The sequence below is a fragment of the Polistes fuscatus genome, unplaced genomic scaffold (genome assembly GCF_010416935.1).
Source record: "Polistes fuscatus isolate 324 unplaced genomic scaffold, CU_Pfus_HIC Scaffold20, whole genome shotgun sequence".
NCBI lineage: Eukaryota > Metazoa > Arthropoda > Insecta > Hymenoptera > Vespidae > Polistes > Polistes fuscatus.
Window position 1 is genome coordinate 188,455 of NW_025113097.1, and position 20,779 is coordinate 209,233.

At 36.8% G+C, this 20,779-nt stretch overlaps 1 protein-coding gene across 3 annotated transcripts in view; it reads left to right on the plus strand.

Moving 5' to 3' along the window:
- The window catches only part of LOC122517355 (forkhead box protein O-like), a 91,811-nt gene extending 71,413 nt beyond the window's left edge, over positions 1-20,398 (plus strand). For all 3 annotated transcript variants that reach the window (XM_043635701.1, XM_043635702.1, XM_043635700.1), the window contains one exon: positions 20,079-20,398. The gene's annotated coding sequence lies outside the window, so the exon portion shown is untranslated. The remainder of the gene's footprint in view (positions 1-20,078) is intronic.
- Positions 20,399-20,779: the final 381 nt, after the last annotated feature.

Below are 20,779 nucleotides of genomic sequence, written 5' to 3' on the forward strand. Positions count from 1 at the left end.
TCTTTTGGAATAATAATTTATTAAAAATGAGAGACAGAGAGAAAGAAATGAAATTCATATTACTTTATTGCAAATTAGGACTCTAACATTAATCGAACTGAACGAACAAATTCTTCTTTTCCAATAACGTTTTTTCTCTTTTTTTAAATTACTTTTTCTTTCTATAATCAGAAGATAGAGAGAAAAAGGGGGCACGTAAGTAAGATGATTTTGATGCGATCATTCCGCGTAATCCTGTAATATTTGTTTTACCGATGATAATCAATTGTTATCGATAAGAGTATAAAAAAGGGATAAGAGAATAATCGTGAAAATAGTATCTTTTGATCTGGACATATCGCGCTTGCTATCGTTTTCCACTCATCGCGAATCGATGCGTGCGCATTTATGCGAGCTAGCGAGCGTTTGCTCTTGTGAAACGTCATAAGCACGAAAATACACATACTGGGGAATCGGATGAGAGGGAAAAATAAGAAGAAAAAGTTAAAGATGAAGATGAAACGAGGATGAGCAGGAGGAGGAAGAGGAGGAGGACAAGAAAGAAGAACAAGAAGAATACTTATGAAGTTCGCCTTGGCTTACGAACGGAGTCGTAGCGAACGAATGATTGGCTAGGAAGGAAGGTAAGGGGTAGGGGTTCAAGGGGCGAGGAAGGCAACGTTAGGAAAATTACGCAAGCACGCATAGTGCGTAGGCCAAGGTGCCTCGCACGATATTCTACCAAAATGCTTCGTTCTCCAAAAAAATGATGACAGTTGTTTCTACATTTGAAAAAAAGCAGAGGAAGAAACCGATACGAATCGATAGGAAAATTGTTCCCATCTCAATTATCTGATACGACTTTTGTTCGATATCTATTTAATAACTATAGAGTACTTTTTTATATGTAGGTTAACAATTCTCTCGGGTGTATCATTTTGATATTTGTTATACGAATGTACATGATGTGTAACTATGCGTGTTCCTATATATCCGACCTTGATCAGATCGTTTTGAAAAGAACAATGAAAGTTGACCGTGTAGATTTTTCTTTTTATTTTCTTTTTTTTTTTTTCCTTATGCAAAATTATTATAATTATTTAACGAACACAAAGGGGGAAGATTCTTTTAGTATAATTCTATAGTTATATATGCGTGTTAGAATGTGTTTCTTTACACATATAGGAAAGTGTTTGATAATATAAGCAGCAGGTATATCGTCGCGATAGATAGATCGATGATTTATAGTGGAAAAAAAAAGAAAAAAAAATAAATAGGAGAGAGAAAAATAGAGGACTTTCGTAACTGGAATAACCCATGGAAAAAAAAAATGATTACATCGATATACTATTTATATAGATACTTATGGGAGAGATGGAAAAAAAAATATATAAAATGTTATTTCTATAACAAACGGAATAATTTATAGCATAAAGGTGGACGATAACGAGAACACGCGTGCGAGTTCGTCTCGTTTATATCGAGAAAGAACAAGCAAATTCAGTACGACCGATCATAGTGCGTATTAAAGAGGCGTGCGAGTCCATCGTCGTCGTCGTCGTCGTCTTCGTCTTCGTCGTCGTTGTTTCCCGGACCCGATTAGAATTTCTAATCTTCTTTTTAACATTTACGTAGCTTGCGTATAACGTCAGAAACTCGTAGCGTTGTTCGTGTTCGTTCGTACGATCACCGTTCATACATAGTAAACGTTCGACTATACTTGCAATTTATCGATACGATACAATGTTATTCAATAAAACAACATTTTTACTTTTTATTCGAGTAATAACATAGCAATAAATCATAATATATAAAATATTCACGTATCTGTATGTATGTGTGTGTGTGTGTGTGTGTTATGAAAGTAATGCATACGCTTGTACGATTTATAACGATTTATGACACAGGTGTACCGTATTATATTTCTACCTTTTTTTTATATTCATTAACTCGTTATAATAATTTTCAAGCTTTCTTATTTTTAAGATCGGCGGAGGAGTGGGAAAGGAAAGAAGGAAGGAGAAAAAGAAAGAGAAGGTGGGAGGGAGGGGGAGGCAGGCCTAGACTCGTTTTAAATTCTAATAATATTTCTCGTTCTTGGTGAATAATGGCCCGTACTCGATAAGAAGGCAATAGAGCGAGAGTAGAGAGAGAGAGAACGGATCGCATAGTATCGTATCGTATCGTATCGAGAGAATCCGTTTATAGCTTGCGAGCTTGCAGTAGCGCGAACACGACATCATCAGTCGGGCGTGCGTTGCACGCGTGCGTGCGCGCGAGCTAGGCGCTCTGTTCACGCGTGCGCTCTCCAACGCGTTTTTCACGCTTATCGCCTCCTCCTCCTCCTTCACCTCCACCTCGTCCTCCTGTTCCTTTCTCTTCACCGTTGCTTCTAAAATAAGCCCTGCAAATATAGGACGACGTCGACGCGTCTCTATGCGTGTGCGCGTGTGTGCGCGCGTGTGCGCGCGTTTCTATCCGCCATGGAATTCCACGCTCCGCTTATTATGCCGCCTCACTATGACGCTCTCGGTTTATCGAGCTTCGACCTTTCCTCTCTTCTCTTCTCTTCTCTCTCTTTCTCTTTCTCTTTCTTTCTATCTATTTGTTCTTTCCTTTTTTTTTCTTTTTTTATACCTTTGCATATTTGCATATTCGAATATCCGTTTGTTATCAACTTGTACAAATCATTGGTAGTATCGTTCGAAAGACGCGCAATTTTGTAAGATCGAGGTATACGGGTAACCCCCCTCCCCCCGCGAAGAACACGATTAATTGGTTGTTCGATTTGATTATTTTCAAAAGTCGTAACAAAACGATCGATCAAAATCTTTCTTCCATTTTTATTTATTCTTTCGAGTAAGAGAAAGAAGAAAAAGAAGAAGAAGAAGAAGGAAAAAAGAAAAGAAATTGCAGACTTTGCAGGTGTGCGCGCGCGTGCGTATAGTAGAGTCAGCGTCGTAGTCAGCGGACAACTGAAGAAATTAGGTGGGAAATTATTTAAATCATTCGTTTCCGATGAGCGACAGGTCGCGAGTTGAGACACTAGGGAAAATGGAGAGAGAGAGAGAGAGAGAAAAAGAGAGAGGAAGAAAGAAATAGAAAGAGGACGGCTCTGTCGTGCGTCCTCTGCTACCAAAGGAGAGAAGGAAGGGCTACTTAATAAAGAGTCGCCCCGACAGCGTGACAGTAAAGTAACTTCGTTCGCCGGAATTTCAAATTAGATTCATAAAAATTATTCTAATAGATTCTCTCTTTCTCTCGCGCGTTCTGCTTCTCTCGTAGTAACTATCTACCTCTCTGTTTCTTTATTCCTATCTTTTTTCTCTTGCTTCGCACCCTCCTGCAGTTACCTCCTCCTCCTCCTCCTCTCAACGTTCAGAGCAAACGAGGCAAATTCGATTTGACACGCGGCGACCGTCGTCGACCGTTTCTGCATTCTTCTCCGGTCCTCTTATCTCTCTCTCTACCTCCCCCCTGCTTCCCTCAGCTCACTCTCATCCCCTTTCTTTGTTTCCTTCCTTCCTTCCTTCGTTCTTACCCTTCCCTCATCACCATGACCACACTTCCTCTTTCTTTTTCACCTTCTTCTTCTTCTTCTTCTTGTCTCTTGCTTGTCGTCCTTAAAACGCTACTGCGAAAGCGACAGCAACCAAAGAGAAGAGTAGAATGAGAGAGGAGAGGGAGAGAGAGAGAGACGAGTTATGCAAATGTGACAATAACCGAACGTCAATCAGGAAGAAAGTTAACTCGGAGGGATATGCCTGACTTTTCTCTTCTTTCTTACCCTCTTACCCCCTCGCTTCCCCATTTCCTGCTTGTTCCCATAGAAATTAACGGGTAGAGCGAGGGAAGAAGCGTCTTTGCGGACAGGGCCACGATGGATCCCTCGAATGCAATTTAAACTTTCCTAGACGCGATTTCCTCTAGAAGAATTAACGACGACTACTACGACGACGACGACGACGAGGACGAGGACGAGGACGACTCTTCGTTTTTCCCTCGTTGTCGATTCACACGTTCTTACCTACCGTTCTTACCATTTAACCCTTAACGCTCGACTTTCTTCTTCGATCTCGCATTTAAACAGCATTGATGTTCAATTTGTTCAATTATACGATTTAACGTAATATTGAGTATTTTACATACACTTAAATTGTATTATTTCGATAAAATATCTTCAATAAATTTATTAAAATAGGTTTCGTAGGGAGTTTGGACGGGTTAACAAATCTTATTGAACGTTAAACGTTTCGTCCCTTTTCATTATTATGACTTATTTCTACATATATATTAAAAAATTAAAAATTAAAAATTACAAATTTTCTTTTTTTGATATTACCTCGATCTTTTGTTCATGAGATTTCTTTTGTACCATCTCTTCTATGTCTGAAATAGTTGCTTTGTCAAATTGAAAATGATGTGTCAAGTTTTAAAATAAATGCAGTCTTAAATAAATGCTGCGACTTTCCTGGTATCCCAAACAGTTGAATTATTTTTGATATTCGTTTAAACGAGGAAGGAAAGAATTTAGTAAAATTCAATAGAAGAAAGAGTTAAAGAAAAAGGGAAAAAGGGAAAGAGGGAAATGGACGCGCGTGGACAATCGGAAATAAGAAGAAGGGTAAAAGTCGGATAACGCGCAGCGGGTGTCCAAAGGAGTTGAATCTCGGCATCTCCCTGTTAGAAAAGTAGCCTGTTGGAATCGTTGGCACGCGTTCGGTTCGCACCGACCACAAGTAGTAGGTATACCCTTCGTGAAAGAAGAAAAAGATTGGACAAAAGGAAGAATGGAAGAAAAGGATAATACCTCTACGCTACTGGAGAGAAGTGGAGTATCTATATACTGCGTTTGCTATTACAGAAAGCACAAGAAAGAGGGATGAAAAATAAAGGAAAACCTGAGGCTTATTGCCAAGAAAGAAAGAAGGAAAGAAAGAAAGAAACATAGTAGAGATACAAGTGGTTAGATTTAACGGTGTTTTAACAGTCTTCTTTCTCACACATGCATCAAAAGAATATAAATCGAAATCCAAAGGAGGAAAACGAACGTCTCGTCACGCGCGAGATACATCAAGAACAGCTTCTTGTAAGGTAAAAGCTCGCAAGCAAGCAAGCAAGCGAAGAATAAGCGAGTAAGCGAGCTTGCAAGCTAGTAGTAAGCCACCAGAGAAAGCTTTGATAGGAGAAAAGAGCACTTGTTGCTCTTCTGGCAGAGTCCTCCGAGTATTTACACGCTAAATAAGTGTATACATATATATAGATATTTATTATATATATATATATAAACCTTAGGACATCGGAATAGAAAACGGCACACACGATTCCAGTAGTATCTTTGCTTTTTGGCACCCTTAACATTTTCGAACTTGTGCGAATTCTAATACAATTCTCGCGTTACGACCATTTTTCTCGACTTTTAATCAAACGCGATATAGCTAATACGATACAGATATATTTCTTGTACAAATTTTCATTAGCATGCTAAAGAATCGATCGGATAAAATCAATTGAATGAATGGATTGGTTGTAAAAATATCATCTTAAATACAAATTACTTGGAAAAATGATGGTATTAGTAACCACCGGGCAATGAAAGTTTTGATGCGCGTATTGGAGTTATTCCACGAAGGTTGTTGGATGGGAGGAAAAGGGGACGGGGGTGTAACAACGAACGGGTAGTATATAAAGTGGCAGTATATGATGAGGTAGCACGGAATGAAGCACCGAATGAAGCACCGAATGAATGGGAACGCAACAAGCTACACGCTGAATGTGCCAAATTGAGGAGAGTCATTTGTTTGATGCCCTGCCGCGTGCGCGCACCCCCAATGTTAAAACGCGTGACAGCTTTCTCTCTCTCTATCTCTATCTATCTATCTATCTATCGGTCTATTTTTAGTTGTTTCCTTTTCCAATCGAGACACAACACGCAATAACGCGACATCAACACCATCGTCATCGCGTGCCATCGTTCGACCACCACCCGCGTAATTTCATCATGGACAATCGAGGTACTGGTTCTGCAGATTCGGTGATTGGCATATATCGATGATGCGATACTGTCAACCTTTTTCTATTCGTTTTTTTTTGTTCCTTCCCTCAACCTTTTTTTTTTTTTTCCCCTCGTAAAACCGTGAAACACGATCTCATCGTTTTTCCATTTAACTTCGGCACTTGTTTCATTTTTATTAGACAAATACGATAGTTGCCATTATTCGTTTCTTCTGCTTTCAAATTTTTATTAACGTCAGATATTCCCCCCCCCCGTTCGTTTGTCGAATCGATATAGACCAAAAAAAAAAGAAAAAAAATAACATAAAATTTGTTGAACCTTAATCGTATTCTAACTCGAATTCATTTAATGTTACGTCTGTATTCTGTTACACATGCAACTGTATTACATTACTTACGTAATAGATATTTTAATCATTAGAAAAGTGAGTGGCGACAAATCAGATTAAACTAACAATCGTAAGAAAAGTAGTTGGAAATGTGTTTATAGGCCTGATAGATCGAATTCAAAAGTAATGGAACGTAGATAATCGATATGGATTGTTCGTATCATCGAAAGTAAACTCGATCTTGTTATCTAAGGGGGCACGTACTCGCGACTGATAAACAGATAGAAAGGAAGAGAGAGAGAGAGAAAGAGAGACTCGTTAATCCAGAAAGTAAAAAAACGATAAAGATCGTAATATGTATCTACTTGCTACCGTTATCACATCTTATCTTTCGTTTCGTCATCGTTCGCAATCATTTTGCTTCGAACACGAGGATATCTATGGTACATTTATCGCGTATGGAATAATAGTTAGCCTAACAGACTTGGAAATAGTATTTACTTCCAGAAGTTAGTTTATAGAGAAAGATAAAGATTACGACTTCTATTCGTTAAATGTATTTTTATTCGACATAAGTTTTATCAAACTTCGGTTGAATTATTGCAGATTACTTTGAACCAAGAGAGGTGTCTCGTTCTGATTTTTATTTATTTATTAATTAAATATTGGATACTAACAAATGTACGATTGGCGAAATAGTTCGAAGTTAGACATTTAAACGTGAATTTTTCATCAGAATGAAAATGAATTAGGTATATTTCAATACCGTTGATATTGTAATTAAAGGAATCTATTTGTAAACGATTTGCCAAATTATTTTATGATTACGAGATTGATTTATCATTTGGTCCATCGAATCATATCAAATGTTGGACCAGTTAACGATAACATGAAATAATTCATAGACTGTTAATTATCCAAAAAAGAATGCTTCCATTTATTATATATATATTATATTTACATATATATGTCGAATCAGATTCGACAGTCTGTCTCAAAGGATTAGAGAGAAGGAATTCTCGTTCGCGTAGACTTCCTTCGCAGGTAAATCGGAATAATGCGGATGCTCATGGTGTTGAACGATCATCGTCGTTAGAACGATCCTTCTAGGAGATAAAGGAAGGAAGGAAGGAAGGAAGGAAGGACAACGTGTGTAGTAAGAATCTTACGAAAGGTGGTATGAGAGATAGAGAGAGAGAGAGATATGAGATGAGGATTATCGGCGCCTCAGGATCACCGAAGCAGAGTGTGATCCGTCGCGAAGGGTTTGCTCGATCGCATGTTCAGTGGCCTTGAAATAATTACGTCGACTCGTTGCCTTCCCGAGCGATTTGCAGGGCTCACGTGCCTTGTTAATCGCAAACACGTTACGACAATCTCTCTCTCTCTCTCTCTCTCTCTGTTTTAAGCTCGATGAACGTGTCGTAGTCGATGGGTTGGTACACGAATTTCCATCACCTCCTAGACCTACTCTCCTCTATCTTGGTCTACTCAGTGTTAGGAACTTTCCTACATTCGAATCGTCCAACTAGAAACACGATGTTCCTCCGATCCTCTCATTTGAATTTTCTCTATCTATCTATCTACCTATCTATCTATCTATCTATCAAGTTATTTATTTATCTCTTTCACTATAAAGTAAAGAACTTCGATCTTTATCGAGCGTATTTTATTGTCCTATGGGAAAAAGTAATAAAGTATTCGTTCGGAAAATGTTTTGTAAAAAAATAAATGTTTTCTATGTCTCATATATGAGTTTAATAAAAAATTAGATAGGTAAAACTAAATGCATTTATTTACGTAAGATTCGTCGTGTAAATGCATGATAATGCAGCAGGTATTTTGCAGCGGTGTTCAAGGTTGTAACAGATTGGCGGGACGCCGACGGGTTTGTTGTTTTTTCTCGACGAATCCTCGGGAGATCAAGGAGAGAAGAATGAAATGGGATAGGTCATGGTGGTAGAAAGAGAAAAAGGAAGAAAGGAAATAGTAGTAAGAGAGAGAGATAGTAGTAGTATCAAGGAGTGTTCCGACATCCGAGCAGCATCCTGCTCTAGTCTTTTCCTCTTCTCTTCCACGTTCTCCGAAGGGTAAACAAACTCACTGTTTGTTTACCCACTCACTCACTTTTAAAGCTTTTCCAACGATATTCAAGCTCATAGTTCCTTAAAGCGTGGATCGTGATGGTCGTTGCACGGAACTGCAGGAAAGAAAATTCTTTCATCTCTCTCTCTTTCTCTTTCTCTCTCTTTCTTCGAGATTCATTCGACTGATCTTTCTGTAAATTCATTTTATACCATTTTATTGTAACATTAAATATTATTTCATTATCTGTATAATAATTATTATTAGCTTGTCCGAGAAGGAATTTTCTTTTTACGACTTTATCATATCGAGACTCTAAATTATTCGAAATAAACGTCAATTTGTCAATGATTTCTCGCATTGTTTTACGACAATCAGCTTATGTTTTTCCATCATCCCCGTTAACCAACCCTTACGGTAATAGAAAAATAGAATGCGACGAAGTTTCTTAATACGATAGTAAATAAAAATTATACTTGACATATCAAAACGTGAGAATATTGTTAGAATGTAAAGTGATTTTGAGTATAATATGTATATGTGCTAATATATTGAATCATAGATTATATATATAGTAGTTGGGATCTCTTTCTCTAGTTTCCCGTTCCATGAAAAGGACTGTCATGGCAACAACGATCCATCCGTCAATCCATGCCTCCCAGTGTATCCAACTTCTTGCCTCTATCTTCTTTTTTCTATTTGATAAATTCAAATACCGTAGGAATGATGTTAAAGATTAATCGTTTTAATCGTTATCAAATCAGTATTCGAAATATAATAATCGATATTCGAACGGCTTAGTAATCGATAGAATTGACCAGTAATTGAACGTCTGATTACATTTTCCAAATAATAATTTTATAAATATGCTTTTAAATCGAAAATAGAGCCTCGAATGAACAAGAAAAAAAATGTAACTGGATAAATATATAATCGATATGATCGATCGAAGTGAGATAATATTTCAATAAATCTGGCATAGAAGAAGACATTTCGTTGATCTGGAAGAATAATATAATAAAATCTCTTTCGGTGAGAATGTAGTCAGATTGTTCGATAGTTTCTACAGTTACGATCGTCGTAAAGAAGAATTTACGAGTCCCTGATACGCGGCTTTTTTAATTTTTCCGAATGACTACGATTTTAGAGTCCGTAAAAAGCAAACTTTCAGTCATCATTTCATCAGACTTCTGTGTATTACGAACGTAAATATATAAATACATCATAATCGTATCGTTTAAGCTATCGAATATGACGCATAAATGTCGTGTCGTAAAAAAAACATAAGTCAGAAGATAATACTAGATTTGTTAGTTAATCGAATGATCAAATGAACAAATGAAAATATTCTAATCGAACGGGAAATAAAAGATGATATTTTTTGTTAATAGTGCGAATAAAAAAAGGTCGAGCTGGATAAAGAGTTGTTGAAAAAGGGGCTTTGAAATAGGGGTTGAAAGAGGAATCGTATAGAAAAGGGATGGTATACCTTCTCGTTTCTTCTTAAGAACGACTGAAAACGACAAACGGACGGAACAAAGTAGTTGGCGCCGATTAAACAAATCGCATTATAAGTTAGCTTTCCTATTCGCTGCACCAAACTTACCAACTCGTTTTATATTAAGACGAACCGCTCTCGTCGTCTTCCTTTCTCAGTTTCCTCACCTTGTCTCTGTCTCTCGTAGTAGTAGTAGTAATAGTAGCAGCAGCAGTAGTAGTAGTAGTCGTAGTTGTCGTACGATCAGAGAAGACTCGGCTATAAACTTCAGAAATGGCTTCTCGTTCCTTCCAAATGTCAAGAGGTCTCCTTTTCTCGCAGGGGGACGATATACCGAAGTGTCCGAAAACGAGAAGAAAGTGTGAGATAGAGAGAGAGAGAGAGAGAGTTTCGCGAAGTACGACATAAGAAGAAGAAGAAGAAGGAGAAGAGAAAAGTATAATTATTTAATTGAATTTATCAGGGCAACGCTCGTAGATCTGTCAGGGCTGACAATTTTAGTTTTCCATAGTGTTCGCGGCCTACTGAAAATAAGATAGAAAGAAATCAAGAAAATGAGAGAGAGAGAGAGAGAGAGAGAGAGAGATAGTAAGGTTATCTTTTATTTCCTTTGCTTGACAATTCGAGGTAGTCTAGCATCGGTAGTAGAGAAGGGTCGATTCTCTATTTGGATCAAGGGACGATCTATTACTCACAATTAGCTCCTTCTAACGCGGACTTTTCCACGAAAGAGCAACTTACAGAGAAGGAAAGAAAAAGAGGGGAAGAGACTGGGTATTTCGACGCGAGAACGATGTATGCGACGTGAACTTTAACCTCTTAACTCCTCTCTCTCTCTCTCTCTCTCTTTCAAAGAAGAATGATCGAGAATCTTCGTACGTGGTCTCGTTATTTATCTCTTTTATTTTCCCTCTTTCTTTCGCTTTCTTTTACTTTTTCTTCGAGTACGCGCGTGACCTAAACGATAAGTCAGCAACTTATCACGATTATGAAGAAAAAAAAAAGTCGTTTGATTTTTGAAATAGGAAAAACCAAGTCGAGGATGTGCAATTTATTTGTCGTTTCATCGAACATTATCGATCATCATTGACAATCCTTTTCTTTCTCTTTCTCTTCTTCTTATTCTTCTTCTTCTTCTTCTTCTCTATCTCTCTCTCTCTCTCTCTGTTTTACTTTGGTAATTGACTAGATCGAATTGACCGAGAATTAAGAGGCAGACTAAAGTAATGAGACTATTATCTTCTGGCAAACGAATAATCGTATTTTCGGCAAAGTATTTTCAGATGTCGACGCCTCGTATGCAGTATTACATCCTATTTGGCTATTCCTCTATTTATCTCTCTCTCTCTCTTTCTATCCTTTTCTCATAGAACATTTTGGTTCGGAGAAATCTAATAGTCTTCTGAAACAACTCTTCGAACTCTTCCTTTTACACGATCTTTAATAGCAGACCTTACGTGTATATCTAAATGAACTCGATGAAAATTCATTGACGATAAATTAATGTTTGTTTTTGATTTCGATTGAAACGTCTGCTTTGGTTTGTTGTTTGCTACCTTTTTTTTTTTCTTTTATCGAGTTTATATTCCCAAATAATCTCAAAATAATATCGTCTCGGGGAGACGTTTTATTTTTCGATCATTGAAAATAGTTAAGAGATACCTACATACTCGTAACTACTTTTAGTTATTCTAAGAGAGAGAGAGATGAACAAAAGTCTCGTGGCATAGAAAAAGACGCGTTTACTTAGCAAACGTTCCAATTTAATTCGTTCTACATGGCGAGACGAAGAAATCAATTTCGAATTAGATTTGAAATTATATCTCGAGTAGTCAACCGTAGTCGTTCGTTACATTTCACTTTATCCCCTTTTCCTATTACTATCATTATATTACCATGATTGTTATCACATTTCTTATTAATTTCATTATTATTAATATTATTATAATTGTTATTATTAAAGCTACTGTACAAAATCAAAATCCATCCTACATTTTATCGCTTCTTTCAAACTTCAACAATTGCTCGATTTTCATTTCCCACAAAAATATAATCTCTTTTCCTTCTTTTATTATTATTATTACATGCTCTATTATATTTGTTCTATTTTTCATCTAGCCCGTATACTTTTCTTACGAGATCTACGGAGCGGAACGAAGCTTTGCCGTCCGCTCGAATTAATAGACACTTTCAATGTTTTTTCGGATCGCGATTCCGAAATTAGCGGTGTGCTTGGGCAGGAGAGGATGTAATTCATTCATGGATAGTTAGGCGTGGTGGTTTGCTCTTAATGCGCGTTATGTCGTAAGTCGTGAAAAAGTTCTTTCCTGTAAAAGACAGAGAGAGAGAGAGAGAGATGAAGAAGGCGCCGGGAAGGTAAAATGGAGAATTTTTCTCTTTTGATGTTGAAGAGGAGAACAAGAAGAACAAGAACAAGAAGAAGAAGGGGATGACAGGAAACGGAGATGGGGAAAGAAAAAGAGAATAAGTATACGAGGGGTTGGAAAAAGAAGGGCGCGTGAGATGCCGAATGACGTGATACGCGATAGAGTGAAAGAGAGAGAGAGAGAAGGGGTTGGTGGGGGTGGTATCTGGGAAGTAGAAACACGCGGCTGCAAGAAAGAACCGTCCAATATTTCAGTTTGGAACGAAGAACCGAGCAAGCAACCGACCGACCGACCGACCGATCGACCGACCGACCAACCAACCAACCAACCAACCAACCACTTGAAATATCTTGTCGCCGAACGAAAACTTTCAGAGTCGGCAAGTGAAACATGCTGACGTAACCATAAAAATGGCGAGCACCGTGCGGGGGTGAAAACTCGAAGGAACGGACCGAGTCCGATCCGTGGCATTCTTTTTTCTCCTGCCACTAGGATCCCGTCCGACTCATCGACGTCTCGTTCCACTTAAGAAATATCCTTGCTTTTTTCTTTCTTTCTTTCTTTCTTTCTTCCGTTAATTCATTCATTCGTGTCTAGATCGAAATCATTTTCGTGTTTCCTTTTTTTTTTTTAAGTTAATTCAAGTTACGCATGAGTGAAAGATTTTTAGATGAAAAATGTATACTATATAAATTTCGTATCTATTTTAGTTACGCGAATATATCCAATTCGGTGAAATATTTCATATTAGAAAAAGTTTCGAAATGATCTATCGATCATTCCATTTCTAAGAAACTCGCATCGCGATCGAGTTAATCCAAGTTTCAAGGAGCAACATTTTTCGGTAGATTACTTTGACCGAACCAAGGTCGTCTTTCGGAATTTCTTTCTTTTTCTCCTTCCTGCCTGCATTTTTCTCTCTTTTTCGATAAAGAACAATGACGTAATTTTTAACGGCAGTATATTCTTTATCCTTCTTCCTCTTTTATTCCCCTTTTTCGAGTATCATTTGGGGATATCTGCTATACGAAAGAGAGTGGCCATGAAATTTCTAAAAATGTCGCGAAATACGCTCGTAGCTGATGTATGAAAATGGTCGAATCGAAAAGCTTGAATCACGACTACTACTTCTTCCTTCTACTTCTAACTTATTCTCCCTTTTTCTATCTACAGTCTACTACTACTACTACTACTAGCTGGAGGAAATCGATACGTTCACTTAGTCAGGCTCCAGCCTGCTGCTCGAGAACTCGGAGGTTTCGGTAGTAGTATCGATGGGCCGACGAAAGCCCCCTACCCCCCTCTGCCCTCCCCCTTTCCCCCATGTACGATCAACCGACGAGCTATAAATACGTCAGAGTGACGGCTTCGTCGACGTTAACTTACGATAATAAACGTAAGCACCGTGCGACAATTTGGACGTTCTAACGACCAATTACCAACTAGTATTATCATCAATGAAATGATATTTAATCCTACATGAAAAGATAACGCAAAGAACGGACCTTTCCAAACTTTGGAATATAAGGTAAAGAAGAGGAAGAAGAAGAAGAAGAAGAAGGCAAGGTCGATAGAAGAGTGCTTCCTTCTCTAAAGTCGAAAGGGAAGAAGGACGGTAGGGTCCTATGGGTCGTCTGGTCTTTGGAACGTGGGGGAGGAACGTGCGGGAGGTCGGCGCCGTTCCGGCGCGCCGCGGCGCCACGTGGCCACCTCCACCAAACCACCCCCACCAAACCACCCCCGCAAACCGCCACGAGCAGGCTTCTCTCGGTCTTCTTTTTTCTTTCCCTCGAAAGCATCTCTCTCTCTCTCTCTTGCTTTCTTTCTTTCTTTTTTTCTTTCTATTCCACCGCAACCTGTACACGCCGATGTCAAACGTCTACGTGGGACATCAACCCCCGTTCGAATAATACTGATGGCGCTAATCCACCCTTCTTCTTTTTCTCTTTTCCCAAATCTCACCGTATTGAGAGTCTTCCTTTTTTTTTCTTTTCCTTTTTTTGATTTGTTTCTTCAACTTGTGCAATCTCCAAAAAGTATCCTTTTTTTCTTTTCTTTTCTTCATTTTTCTTGAAGACAAACTTGATTAGATGATAACAACGTTAACGTGGGAGTGCATTCGTTATATCGTCATTAAGTTCCTTTAAGATACGAAAGCATAGGAAATCGTAATTTGAGCATTTGCTAAACGCGAAATCACTGAATTTAGTACGTAATATTATATCTAAGTTAACGATAAAATAGATGTACCACACCAAATATACGTAACGAAAACTTTTGCAGCTATAAATTGTCTTCTATTCGGTTCATCTACCTGCGTACATGCATATATATATATATATATATATATATGTGCGTTACTATGTATGTGCAACCTCGTTGGACGTTTTTTAACAACGCGTATCTCAATCTAATTCAATCAGCCTCGACATTTTTGCTCGAGTTTGCTTTATATACCCATACATACATATCTATATATATATATATATGTATATATATATATCAATTGGCAGATCATACATCGGAAACGTATATACCCAGGCTATTTTTTTTCCATTCCCCGTTTAAATGCGCGTATACGTATCCTCTAGTACAGATTCGCTTTTAATGTGTCCTTTCGTAAATGTGGATTTATATGTGTGTGTTCGTGCGTGTTCGCGTGTACGCGTGTGATGTCAGGACATATAAAAACGACGCTTTCCAAGCGAAAATTAAAAATATTAAAAACTGAGCTCTCTTTCTGCCTATTTGTATCTCTCACATACCCACACACACACACTCATATGCACACAAACCACTACTATTCATTCTCTTTCTCTCTTTAGTTGCTGGAAGAATGGCGTCGCCTACTTTTTTAGATTAAAATCAAACGATGCTTCGTATATTTGAATCTGTCCTCGATATTTTGTATAGAGAGACGTCCCTGAAATTGCCTAAAAAGAAAATGAATTGGAACAGTTTTATCGATGATATTTCGAAGATAGATTAGTGTATACGTTACCGCTAAATCTTTTCTTTTTTTTATGGTATTAAACACGAAGAAAATAATTAACGAAATTTTCCTTCAAATCAAATCTGACGAAAGAAATTTCGAATTAAATATATTCAAGTAGGAGATTCATTTTTAACGTATTATGGATATAATACAATAGGGGGAGGGGAAATCACAAACGGAATGAGTATGAATTTGAGTGGACGATGGAAAAGAAAAAAAAGAAAGAAAAATAGAAGAAATGAAAAAGGAGGGAAAGAGAAAGAAAGAAAGAAAGAAAGAAAGAAAGAAAGAGTAGGTGAAATCAGAGTGCAGAATCCATTAGCAGGAAGCAGAGGGTGTTTGAGGGGGGTACGTTTTACCATCGACGCACGATCTTTCATTCTGCAACGAAAACGGAACGTGTATGGTCTTTCCACGTGTGAGATAAAGCACACGTACATCAACATCTATGTATGTCTATGTTATGTGGCTGCTTATGTGAAAAAGTTTGGGAAAGTGCTCGTAGTAGGGATTCTCTTAACCATTCTTCTTTCTACTCTACATCATTCGCCATCTAAATCTACCGAAATCTGATAGGACTCGAGCAATGCCGCGAAAGATAAAAAGAAAAAAAAAGAAATAAGGAAGAAAGAGAAAGGAAGGAAGGAAGGACATGACTAATATTAGATTTTTCCCCTTCTTTCGGAAAGGAAGTAGACACGTTTTATCGATGTTTCCTACAATTAGTCAATCTTGACGGATAATATACCTTTTGTTATTTAGTTTGATCATTCATATTTGCGAACAAGCATAATTTAACATGTATCGATTAACGACTAAATATTATAATTACGAATCGGTGTGGGGGTTTGGAGTAAAAGAAATGATTACGATGAAAAAGAAAAAAAAAAGAAAAAAAGACAAATAATATAAAAATATCTGAAACGTCGTGTCGTTGAAATCGAAATCGGAAAGCGATTACCAAGGAGAGTGCCGTTGTCCATCGGTCTCCTTTTTTTTTTGCTCTTTCAAATGGTTAAATCGTTGTTAAAACTTAATCCGTAACGTTCGCAGACTTTTTACGCGCGTGTATCTGTGTGTGTATGTGTATTAACAGAATGTTCGATACGAAACGACAAGATACTCGAACGCATCTATATCTACCTTTTACTACTTTTCTCCATTCTCTTTTAGGAATTTCTCTTCCTTCTTCCTGTTTCCGCAAACCTAAGTGCTTTTCCTTTCAACGGCCAGTCGTTCTAAATCGCGACGCGAATACAAACGGGTTTCTTCTTAGTAAAAGAAAAAGTAAAAGGAAAAGAAGAAGAAGAATTTGAAGAAAGAAAGAATTTGAGTGATTGATTTTAGTATATGCGACTACTACGACATCAAATCATGGAAATACAATAGTTAAATAAATATGGATGGATATTTATTTATAAAGAACCGTTCGTTATACGAAAAATTATTTAATTTTTTTATTAAGAGAGATTATACTTTTTCTTATATATAATCTTAATTTAAATTTATCGAAAGAAACATACAAAGTTTTTTTCAACGATACAAACATTAGGTTGGTGCATATGAAATGTCGGATTTTCCTTACATGTGAACGTTTGTCCTCCCTGTTTTCCTTATTCTTTTATTTTTGGCATAATTTCGTTTATAGTCGTACCGTCGACAGCCAGAGTCACATTTCAACAAAACAGATTTTCTCAAAAATGTTTAATTTTTTAATTTTTTTTCAATTTTATAAGGATATGAATTCAACCGATATTTTCGTGTAATTTTTTAATATGAGTTTATTGATTCTAAAGATCAGAATTTCTTGAAGACCGACATCTGTGCATTATAATCTCGTTGGAAAAAGTATATTGAAGCGAATGGAGCATATTTTCATTAAATAAACAACTTTCGAAAAAAGAGATATGTAGTTTTAAATATTCACTTAAAAAGCCGACATTTCATACGCACCAACCTAATACAATTATATTGATATAGGAATCGTAAACACAAAATTGAAAGATTAGAATTCAAATGAAAATCATAGAATTTGATCTACATTTATTAGATAAATGAAAATAGGACATGGTTACGATTTTGATTCGTATAAAGGTAAAAATAATTTGAGTATCTATTTCGAGACGTCTAAATATCGTTTCTATCGTTAGAATTGTACGGATAACTTCATGAACGAAGAGTAAATCCGATAGCATATCGGATTGTTTTTGAAAGTAAAAGAAAGAATGAGAAAGAGAGAGAGAGAGAGAGAGAGAATGAGGGAGAAAGGAAGAGAGACGGAGTGCCATTTAACGAACCATTAAATCTTATCTCTCACTCAGCTGTTCGTAATGAAGAACGCGAAGTGGATTCTTCGTAAGGCGTTGCAATTATTCGTCCCTCTCGATAATACCACCGGGAATACGCGAGAATTCGATTTATTAGTACACATTTATCGCACTTACGGTACCCGCCGTTTCTCATTTAGTTACTTTATTTTAATTACGAGAGAAATTACAGGGATTTATAAATGCCGAGTTAAGTTTCCAAAATTAATCATATTCATATTTATGATTATAACTGTTGTCGTATTCATTTTTCTTTGTTTACTTCATTTACGAGAGAAATACAGTATATTGAAAAATACTTCATCAAAAAAACGAATATTTAATCGTACAGGACAAAAATCCGTCAAAATCTAAACTTTGATATTCGCTGCCGACCATTTTGGAGAACTCGTCGCTTGCACGCTACCAATTACAAATGTGCCCATAATTATGAAAGTAGTCTAAGTCATATATTTCTTGTTTCGAGATATTTAAAAGATTACATTTGAACATTCAATGAATTCTATATAATATTAAACTAACAAACACTATCTAACATTATTCATTTTTGACAATATCACCACTTTCATAATTATGGGCACAAATAAAAACGTTATTATCATTTACGAAAATTAATCGAATAAAAAAAATTGTCGAAGAAGTCATCTATGATAGCAATAAAAAATAGAAAAAAATAGAAAAAAAAGAAAAACAAAAGTACAACGAGACGTGTCCTTTCTAAACGTAGAAATTATTCGCTATTGGTTTCTTGCCAAAGTGTGGCACAGATCCTCCTCCAACGATACGATCTGAAGAGCTATGCTCTTCCCATTGGAACGTTTTCCCTCTCTCTTCCACCGTTTGAATTATTTTCCTCCATCTTTGTTCATTTTTGTCCTATAGGTTTGAGCCCCTTTTTTTTTCATTTTTTTTTCATTTTTTTTTTCGCGAGCCCCTAGGAAAATGGCGCGACGAGCTTGACCGACCGGTAAATATTAGACCCGAAAAACGACGAGCTACACTTATTCTTCCCTGTCTCAACGCGTTCCTATGCTCATAAACAAAGTAATGACGTGCCAAACGTAAAACCCAATTCCAGGATTTTCGAACGAACCCCGTCCGTCCGTCCGTCCGTCCGTCCGTTCGTCGTCGGTCCTCGTTGTTCTCTCTCTCTATCTCTCTTTCTCTCTTTATTTCTGTCTTTCTACGCTTTCAACTGTACCAATCCTATAGATATATATGTGCATATATGTATGTATGTATGGTTACGCGAAAAGTGCTACGATAAAAGCGAACTACGACTGTTGGGGGCGTGCATGTAAATCACGTTTGCTAGTAGAGAAGGAGAGAAAGAGAATGAGAAAGTACGAGGAGTGGAAAGGAAGATGGGAACAAGGGAGGGTGGGTGGGAGGTGGGGGTGGGGGGTAGATGCTGGTAGGAAGGGCTTGAATTCGTTTCTCTTCCATCTCTTTTCCACGAGTATATATCGAGTTCTTCCTAAACAATGCTTCCGTTTCAACGATCCCGTTCTCCTTCTTCTTCTTCTTCTTCTCCCTTTCGTCTCCTTCTTCTTCTTCTTCTTTCTTTCCCTTTTTTGACTATTCCCTTCTTGGTTCGCGTCTTTATCGTACGAATGCCGGGGAACGTCCGGTACGACTTACGCTAGCAAATCGAGCAAAAGAAGAAACTCGGAACTCTTTTCTGAAATTTCTCTCATTTCCGTTCTTATTTTTAGTTTCCATTCTATTTTCTTTTTTTTCTTTTTCCTTTTTTTTGTCCTTTTTCTTTCCCTTTTTTACTCGCGTTCGATCTTTCTTTTGTCTTTTCCCTCGTTCTGTTCGTTGCGTAATAAGAAAGAAAAATTGTCGGTAATGAAAAATGTATTTAATCATGTTTTTCTTTTTTTTTTGTTGATTTACAAACCAAAAACGTTAAAATACTACTACGTAAAATAATACTAGTTAAATAGCATGTAACTTTTATTGCAATTTTCGAAAATTCTCATTTTAATGATATACGCGATTTTAATTTTTCGCGGAACATCGTAGGAAGTTTAGACAATCTGGTGTTTGGACAAGTGGTTCCCTTTTCACGAAAGGCATAGGCTAATAATACTTACATTACATATGGCGTATCGATAATAACTTTGAAATAAAAGCCTTTTCGTATCGACGTTACTCGCACTTTTTTTTTCTTTTTTTTGTTCAACTAGTTATAAACGATAACGAATTCGGTTTGTATTTTCGCAGGTGTACACGTTAGCTCGATCATATGATATCAAAGAGCTTATTTTTTTCTGTCGAATCACAGTATCTCCAGATTATAAGATTTGTTTTTGAAACATTGACAAAATTTCAAATGCATTTAATACGGCAATAAATGAACGATTTGCATCAATTTTTCACAATAAAAACGGTCCATATATCAAATGTTTATAATAATTATATTTAATAACTATTCGATGATATTAATTTATGTTTCAGACTGTCCGATTGTCGAGGATGCAAGGATGGATCGAGCACTTGTGATAAGATTTAGACATAACTATGTCAGACCACGACGATACGCATACTTCAAAAATACAACTTTACGTTAGTGCAATTGTGACGCAATGAATAATTAACGGAAAGGGCGTATCTATCTCTTCAACCCCTTATCCTCTCTCACTCCTCTCTCTCCCTTATTTTTTCCTGCCTAGTCCTTTTTATCCTCCTTCTCTTCTTATTCATTCTTCTCGAGAAGGAGGCTGGATACTTCAATGAAAAAAATAAATAAATTAAATAAAACAATATTAGAGAGAAAAGAGAATAGGTAAGAAGAATGAAAAATAAAGGACTAGTTCTGGACACGCAAGATCGATGAAATAATGACAACGACAAATTTGAAAAAAAAGGATAAAGGGGATATTTACGATTTCTCGATCGAAATCAGTATCATCGTACTTTATTATCATCGATATAATATTATGTTCGATTATTTTTCACGAAGAGATAGCCTTTTATTTCGGAAAACATTGTTTCTTCATTTCAGCTCGATATTCCTTCGGATTTTTCTATTATTTTTCTTTTTTCTTTTTTTTTTTTGTCATTTTCTAATTCTCCATTCGAGAGAAAAGCGCAACGCGTATTGCTGATAAAAATATTAGAAAATATATTTATAATAGGTGTAATAATGCGTGGCACGG